We start from the raw sequence: 7,301 nt of genomic DNA, 5'->3' as shown, positions 1-7,301 counted from the left end.
CAGTATGAATAGGTATAGTTTTCTAGTAGGATTATTGTCAAAGATACTTACCCTATGCAGATGGTATCTGTACATTAATGGCAAGCACTTTATATAAAGGATATGTGACAAGTCTGAGGAAACATCAAACTCATGGAAGAGGGAGATTTTGTCCAAGGTCATGATACAAGAGTTTATTCCATTTTTTGGTAAATCTCATAATAATCTTCAGATATCCATGATCTTTGCCTTAAGAAGAATGGCAGCGCTGAAGGGTAGAAAGCAACCAGCCTACTCTGAGAACTATAGAGTACTCAAAGCTTTTACCTCATGGGAATAATGGACATTAACCACCAGGGTGAGTATGAGAATACCTAAGGCCTGAATTTTCATACTAAATATAATCAGGATCAATGTCATGAAGGAGCTAACCTTTGTGGTTGTCTTGGTTTAGCCCAAATCCACCATAGAAACATAGTTTTAGAACTGAAAGGTGGCCTTAGAAAACTTTGAGTCTAACTCTCTATTTTACAGATGATGAAATCGAGGCACAAGGAATTAACAGAGCACTGGACTTGGAGTCTTCTATAAAAGGGAGGGATTAACAATAGTAACAACATCAAAATGCTGTTATTAGGGTCAAAATAGATGAATTGAATAAAATAATTTGCAAACATTAAAATACCATATAAATAAATTGTTGTTGTTCTTAGGAGGAAGAAAATCACAAGGAAATATTTTACTCAGGAACACACTTGATTCCAAATTCAGTTCCCTTTCCACTATAACCATGCCTCCCCATCTTGTCATCTCCAAAAGGTCAATTTTAACTAACAGTATCACATGGCTCCAAGTAGTCATGATTTCATCTTTATGTGTATTCCCTTCACTAGCACAAATCATTACCAATTTGTACTTTAGTGGACTGTGTTGAACAAGAAGTTGGTTGCCTTGACCAAAGACATCCATCATCTTACAGTCTTGTAATGAGCTCCTTCCAATTATATAGCTGGTCCTTGAATGGCAAATAGCCAGAGAAGGATCTTGAGGTGTATCTTTGCATAAAGATCATATTGTATAAAGGGCATTGTTTCCTATTTGGGATTGCATCCGAATCTTGGCTTTTCCACTTACTTGTGGCTTTACAGGAAGCTATTTTAATTCTGCTATTTTCAGTTTCCTTGTCTATTAAATAAAGGAGATGAGAAAGCTGATCTCTACCATCCCTTCTGGTCTTACTTCTATGATTTTATAAACTAGGCTAGTCCTCATATAATGGACTGTGTATGTGAGTGAGTCTGTGTATATGTTTTTATGTGTGGTTTGTTGATTAGCTTGAAAGTCTTTATAATTTAGTAAATGCTATCATAGTTTACTTTTTTATTGATATAATCTTCTAGTACCACCCATAAGCCACTCCACACCAAAAATTGTGGTGGGATTCTGGGAAAGTATCACAAAAAAGTCTGAAGATCTTAGGTTAAAGAAACCATCACACAGGTACAGTTGGTGAGTCCAAAGATTGTGAAAATGGGAGACAAGTTCAATGTGATTCCAAAATGTAACATGATTTCACAAAAGCTAAGAGAATTTTAAGCTGCACTAGTAAAAGTTTATTATCCAAAGTAAAGGAATAAAGGGCAGTTCTCTGCCCTAGACCAATACTATCTAAATTGTGCAGTTCTGAGAACAACTTAGGAGAGATGTTGACAAACTCATATGTCCATGAGAGAATAACCAAGGTGTTGAGAGGTTTTGAAAACATGCTATGTAAGGGATTAGGGCTGTTTATCCAGAAAAGAAAAGAGTACCTGATGATCAGTTTTAAGCATTTGAAGGGTTATCATGTGGGAAAAGAATCAGATTTGTGCTATTTAGTCCCTGAAAGGAAAAATTATAGAAAAGCAGATTTAGGGTTGATGTCAGGAAAATCTTCCTAAAAGTTCAAGCTACCTAAGAGCAAAACTAACTGCTTTATGAGGTAATGAGTTCCCATCACTTAAGTCTCCAATCAGAGGCAAATGCCAACTTTTCTGGTCTCTGGTACAGTCTGAGATCTCTGAGCTCTGGGATTCTGTATGTGACTCATGGGCATATTAATATGTAATAGCGAGATGTGACGATGAGTGGGAGATGTGGATTTAAGTGATGAGAGGGGCAGGGGAAAGAAATTCTTAAAGAGTACCTTATATGAATGAATGAATGAATGAATGAATAACAAATAAAAATGCATTTATCAAGTACCCATATGCCAGGTTATCTTTGGTTGACTCTGAATAAGATGACTGAGCGTTAACTCTGACTTTTGTGTGTATATATGCTTGTGTATGTGTGCGTGTAATTGTGTGGGGAGGAAAGAGGAGGGATGTATCTGTATGAGTATGGGATTGAATAGGATTGTGTATGAGTGGGGGATATGTGTTTGTATGTGGGTGTAAATGTGGGAGTGGGAGGAAGGGGGTGGTGGTTGTGGCTGTGGATGTGCAGTGATGTGTGTGTATATATATATATATATATATATATATATATATATATATGTTTATGTGATTATGTGTGTGTGTGTGTGTGTGTGTGTGTGTCTGTGGGTATGATCTGAGTGTGAGTAAGCTATTTAATCTCTCTGAGCTTCAGATTCTTTAACTATAAAGAGAATGGATTAAATTAAATAATCTGGTCTAACATTGTATAATAATGACACAAAACATTTCCTAATCTGTTTCTCTGAAGACAAGTTATACTGATTGGTGGAGAAAGGGCTAAGTAAGGCACTGGAATCAAACTGAAAAACAATGGTTGGAAATGCCTAGTTTGTTTTTTTTTTGTTTTGTTGTTATTTTTGTTGTTTTTGAAAATACTTAGATTTTTTGTACACACAGGATAAAAATTTATCCAAAATTTTCATTAGTATGCTAGTAAATATTTCACCACCAATTCTCTGGAAAAAATAAATGTATAATACACATTCAGGCTTACTCTACATTAATAATATTAATCACATTTTTAAATTTAGGTAATAGACAAAACAATAAATTAAGACCTGATTGGTAATGTTTGTTAATCTCTGAGGTACAAATGCTCACAGTGAAAAAATTCACAATCGATGTTGACTCCATCACCATTCTAGAGACATGTCACATTATTAAATCACTTGTACTGAACAAAGTAAATTGTGTTTTGAAATATAGATGGTCTGCTGAATGTGAAATTGAGAGTTGGGTTCAGATCTTCCATAAGATCATAGATCTGGAGATGAAAAGGACCTTGCAGATAATCTAATCCAAACCTCTCATTTTACAAATAAAGAAACAAGAATCCCAGATATCTTAAGATCAAGGTCTCACAGATAGTAAATAGTAGAAGCAAGAATCAAACCCACATCTTCTGACTCCTAATGTAGGATACTTAGTATTATACTATATTGTTGAGATTCTAACCTAGATCTTGTGACCAGGGACAAATGATTAACCTCTTCAAGTGTCAATTTTTCTAATATGTAAAATGGGGTTAAACTATCTTCCTATTCAAAGCCAGGAAGACTTGGCTTCAAACTCAGCCTCTTCTTTGACACATACTGATGTGTGACCCAGGGCAAGTCATTTTGCTTCTCATGTCTTAAACAACTCTAAAACAAAGCTATATAGAAATGATACTGATCTACATGGGCAAAGTGTCCTCACCTAGGGGCAATTAGGTGACTCAGGAGATCAAGCTTACATGAGTTCAAATCCAGACTCAGACATATACTGGCTATATGGCCTTGTGCAAGTCACTTAACCTTTTTTTGCTTAATCCTGTAGAGAAGGAAATGGAAAAACCACAACAGTATCTTTGCCAAAAAAATTCCTGGGTCCATTGGGCCTTGAAGAATCAAACACAACTGAACAAAAAAAATATATCAATTAAGTCACAGGTCTGTTCCATATCCCTCCCTCTCTGATTTCTTGTGATTTTCCAATCTTAAAATATTGTACATGGATGACTCAATATTATTGATTTGGTATCAGAATTACGTGGTCTATTTCTGTGCTAAGCCCCCTCCCCCCACCTCTGATTCTCTAAGATTTGTAGATTTTCTTCTTTTTGTTTCCATCATGCAAATGCAACTAGAAAACTCCAGGTATGTGGAACACAAAGCCTTTGCTCACTCTGTTTTTCCCCCTTCTCTCTTTTGAAATTCCCACCTCCACCCAAATCTGAAAAAGTTGTGACAAAGCTTTGGCAAATGATATGTTGATAAGCCTGCTCTAATTGCCTGCTGCTTAGAAAGATGTTGTTAATGAAAGTGAAATGCTTTTAATCCATCATTCCTGCTATATGTTGTGTTTTTCTCCCTTGCCATGGACTATTTCACATTTAATCTTTAAAGTGAAATTAAAGCTCGATACAAAAGACAAACTTCCCCTTTAGCATTGTTATATTAATAAATATCTTAACCTTTCTATAAAAATAATTTGCATTTGACCAAAGAGCTTAAATATCAATGCTCTTTGAAAGAAATGGAATACTGAACTACACAGATCAGGAGACACAAGGTTCTTGTCAATTTCTAGCCTTAACCAAGCTGTAACTCTACCTGAGTCAGAATGATGCATTCATAGCCAGTGAGATATCTTATGGAGGTATATACTAATTGAAGGCATTGAATTTATTTTCCATCTGGAGATGAAAATGTAGTGAAAATGTAGCTAATATGGTAAAGTAACTCAAAGAAATTTAACAAAATTAATCTTTTTTTTTGCATCCATTACCTAGCAGCAAAGGGCCTGGTCTACTGGAGATATTTACTAAATTACTTATTGAAGTGAATTGAATCAAATTGAATTGAATTCACTTGAACTGAGTTTACCATGATTTCAAATAATGATATTCTAATGTGATATCTACCCCAACTCAGTAAACTTCAGTGATTCTAAGATTAAATAAAATGTCTTCTGTTGGGCATCCAAAAATCTTCCCAAAATGGCCTTTCCCTGCCATTTGAATCTTTATGCATGACTTCATTCCATGCAATCTACAATCCAACCACATTGGCCTACTTGCCATTCTTCACACATGCTCCATCTTCCATCTCCTTGCCTTTGTACCAGGTTTGAACTCCTTTTTTCCTGGAATGTCCTTTCCTTTTCTCACAGCTGTATTTCTAACTCTCAGACTTTTCCAGCAAGACTCAAATGTCTGCCCATCCTGAAACTTCCCTCAGTGTCTGAGGTGTTCTACTCCTGGAGCATCAGTCCACCATGCCAGTTCTATTCTTCCATTGGTGAGTTTCTTCCAGGGTCATCAGATTGGAAGATGTGACTAGGACTATTATTCTTCTTTCCCCTCCCAACCAGGCTATTGACTCCCTACTGTCATTTTCTACTCTGTTCTCCCCCCAGCTTTGTTACCTCCCTTTTATCCTTTTATGTGTTATCTTCCTCCATTATTTCAGCTTATGAAAGACTGATATGAACTTTCTTTTAGTTTGAATTTGTAACCCCAGCACTTAACAGAGTGCCTAACAGTTAGTAAATCCTTAATAAATACATGTTACTTTCTCACATAGCTTGAATGCTGTCCTTCATCACCTCTTATTCTTAAAATCTCTGGTTTCCAGATGCACAGTTCAATCACCACCTACTACCCTCCTCTCAATATTACCTACAATCTATTCTGTATTGTTTGGCCATATCAATAGTCTGTTTGGCCATTTTTCAATCTTGTCTAACTCTTTTTAATCCCATTTGAGATTTTCTTGGCACAGGAGTCATTCACCATTTTTTGGCATTTCCCATTTTATATATAAATGTGGAAACACAATATATACAAGTTATAAAAATCAATACATATAAGATCTAAACATAACCAAAATTAGGTAATGGATAGATGGAAATTGCATGTGTATCTAGTATGGTATGGAGTGTGTGGTATGTAGGCAGGTAGCAAGCATTTATTAAGGTCCTTGATATTTCTTTGTAACTTCAACATTTAACAGAATGAATGGGAATTGCCACAGAAGACTAAAAAATGCTTGTTGATAGTTGGATCAAAAATTGATAACATGTTTATCCATTTTTGGGGGGTAAGTCATAATATAATAGTTCCAGAATTATAAATAATAACATGTCTTAAAAGGATTTTTCTTTTCCCAAGGGCACAAACATTGGGGTGAAATATACCTTCCTCTTGCTTATAATGTCTGCATGTCACTCAAAGGTACCCTGGATGGTCATTGATCCAGAGGACCTAAGACCCTATCAGGTTGGCCCTCTATCAAGTAACCTTATGTCCCCCTCCAATCACCATGAAGGGAAGGTATAACCTCTTTGGTCCCTTTCCTTAAATAAACATTTAAGAAGTCAAATTGTCCTTAGCATGAGTGCTGTCAACATCCTCCATCTAACACCTAACAACCGAATTTGTTCTAGTCTCAATTGTAGTTCATTAAGTAGTTTATTAAGACTCTGAGTAGGTAGCACTGGGTCAACTCAAGTTTTACCACTATCTATCTAAATTAGATGAATCACATAACTACTCTGGGCCTTAGTTTCCTCAATTGTAGAATGAATGACTTAGATTAACTATTAAGCCCCCTTCCAACTTAAAGTTATAATCCAATGACCTCTATTTCTGTCTGACTCTCTTGTCAGTATTACAGTCACCCTCAAGCCAAAGGAGATCTAGTCAACACAGGCTAAGACCACTTCAATAAGCCTAAAGAAATAGCAGGTTTCACAGCTTCCAGAAAGAAGACAGGAAATGACAGTAATGCAAACCAGTCAAATTGTAACCTATGTTCTAGTGGATTGGTCCTAAAAACAAAAAACAAACCAAAACCAAAAAAAAAAAAACACCATGATTTGTTTGGGGAAAAAGTAATTTGTCTAGCTTTAGTTCTTATTTCGTCACTCTGTTTAAGTTTGCTCTGCAGTCTGGGTGTTGTCAAAAGGTCCCAGGCACCTCCTCACACCTCTTTAAGTAGCACTTCTGCTCCACTGGTCTTTTCTACTTCTGACCACAAGCCAAAATCCCCAGCACTGTTTATATAGTTCAGCTTTTGTGGTCTTCAAGTCTTGGCTAAATCAGAGAAAACTCCCCCATGGTTTCAGGCAGGGCTTTGCTTGTCTTGGAGAGATTAGGGAAAGTGAAGACTTGTCTGGAACTGTCATTCCAAATCTTACCTTCTTTTGTCTCAAATACCAAACTCAAGACATTTTTCTTTGTAAATGAGAGGACTTAATGGCAGTAAGAAGAAGGGAAGACTTAGAGCTCCAACCAATCCTGGTCATTGGTCCCACCTCCACCAAAAAAATGTCCATAATCCAATCACAAATATCCAGAAA

Source organism: Macrotis lagotis, chromosome 1, assembly GCF_037893015.1.
Source record: "Macrotis lagotis isolate mMagLag1 chromosome 1, bilby.v1.9.chrom.fasta, whole genome shotgun sequence".
Lineage (NCBI taxonomy): Eukaryota > Metazoa > Chordata > Mammalia > Peramelemorphia > Peramelidae > Macrotis > Macrotis lagotis.
This window is presented reverse-complemented; position numbering follows the sequence as displayed.